The sequence below is a fragment of the Aptenodytes forsteri genome, unplaced genomic scaffold (assembly GCF_000699145.1).
Source record: "Aptenodytes forsteri isolate BGI_AS27 unplaced genomic scaffold, ASM69914v1 Scaffold321, whole genome shotgun sequence".
Classification (NCBI taxonomy): Eukaryota; Metazoa; Chordata; class Aves; order Sphenisciformes; family Spheniscidae; genus Aptenodytes; species Aptenodytes forsteri.
The window spans coordinates 1,670,671-1,672,566 of NW_008795030.1; the positions used below are offsets into that span (position 1 = coordinate 1,670,671).

A 1,896-nucleotide genomic window follows, 5' to 3' on the forward strand; every position below is an offset into this window, starting at 1 on the left:
GGTTCTCTGCTGGCTCTGCGATGCTCCAGGCCGCCGCTGTGTTTGTCCGGGTTTGGTGGGTGGTTTGCTCCCATTTTTTTTTTTTTTTTTTTTCCCCTTTTCCCGTGTGATTGCAGCGCTGGGAAGGGTTGGGGCTGAGCAATGCTGGGATTGATTTGGTGTGTTTGCTGCAGTCTGGGTTGTTAGCCGGGTGCTGGGCGGGTGCAGCCCGAGGTGCCGCGCAGGGGGAGCAAAAATCTGCAGAAATGTAAATTGCTTCTAAAGAGAAACTCGTTTGCAAGGAGGGAAGAGCTGGGGGAGATTAGGGTTGCATTCAATGTTACAATTTTATATATTATCTATAATAGTCTAAATATGAAAACACACGGCAACTGTATATGGTGCTTTACTAAATATATAACTCTGTTGGGCGATGAATTTGTTCAACCCGCTCTTCCCGCCCTCCCTGCACACCCCGGGACACACGACGCTCTCGTCCCTCCCGGCTGCCTCGGGACGAGCAAACCGCCCGCGAGAGGGGGTCACTTCTCCCCAAATTTCTCCTCCGCTCGGTCCCAGCTCCCGGCAGGATCTCGTGTCCCCAGAATTGAACCTGCCTTCGTTTCACGACTGCCATCCTCTTGTCGTAACTCCTCTGCAGCTGGGCTGCTCGGGGTGAACCGGGCGGGCTGGCGTGGGCTGGAGCTGCTGGGACCGCGGCTCCCAGGCGTGTGCCAAGACCTTTTGGGGAAGAAGCTGGGGGTTTGCTAATGCATCGGGCAGAGCTCTGCAAACCTCTGCCTTTTCCCTTCCTGACACGCTTCAGGAGCGAAAGCTTGAGCTGATCACGGCTGCAAGGACCCGGGTCCTGAGCGACGGCTCGGCACGTCGCACTGAACCCAGGCAGATCAGGGGAGGGTAGTCCTAAATCCCTACCCAAAGAGCAAAATGCAGCAGGTCATCCAGAAACGCATCACTCCAGAGCAGCTTTTTGGCCTATTTCTGAGAACACAAAAGGTTACGTGTCCTTTTGAGGCGGATCGGTGGTGTCAAGCTGCATCACCGTACCTCCGTGGCCTTGAGCCGCCTTCTGAGCAGAGGGTGTTGGGGAGGCAGCAGAAAGAGCCAGGGATGGGGGGGGGGTAAGTCCGGACCAGCTTCCCCAGCCCCAGCACGGATACACCATGCCGGAGCACAGGGCAAATAGGCAAAATAGCCACGTTCATCTTAATGCCCTCCGCTCGGAGCTGGTGGCATTATAAATGTGTCCTTTGTACTTCGTGCAGCTAATTAAAGGCAGTCCCATGGCAAGGAAATAAGAGAAGTTTATAAAAAACATTTGCATGGTTCTTTTTAATCTATACTTCTCCCTCCGCGAGCCAGATGAAGAAATGCTGGGGTTTAACTGGGCTTGCTCATTTAAAAATAAAAAGAGAGCGAGCAACAGAAATATCACGTCTTGTATGCAATTTCCATACAAATAGGAACTCATAAAAGCAATAAACATCTTTGTTTCAGACATAATTTTTTATTAAATGGGGGAGAATTAAATGATTGCACCAAGGATGGAATATGGCCAAATGGTGAAACATTTGTTTAGTATTAGGACAAGAAATCCTTGTTTTCTTTAAGGACCTCAGTGTGTCTTCTCCTGCCCGGCTAGATTTGGGTGAGTACTGCAAAACATTCACGAACGTTCATTTAAATTCCTCATGGCTTTGGGGGATTCAACCGCATTCATAGTTTTTGTTTGCTTTTCTGGGCACATCCATGAAAATGGGTGTTTGTTTGCGCAAATATTTAAGGAATGAAATGAAAAATCCCAAAGGTATTCACTAGTTAGTCTGGAAACGCCTTTTTTTTTTTATATATATATATAGAAAAGGGATTTTTTATATATATATATATATATATATA

General features: G+C 48.5%; 1 protein-coding gene across 1 annotated transcript in view; it reads left to right on the top strand.

Annotated features, from left to right (window-relative positions):
- The window catches only part of RUNX3 (runt related transcription factor 3), a 65,937-nt gene that overhangs the window by 6,115 nt on the left and 57,926 nt on the right, over positions 1 to 1,896 (top strand). The gene's annotated exons all lie outside the window — the stretch shown is intronic.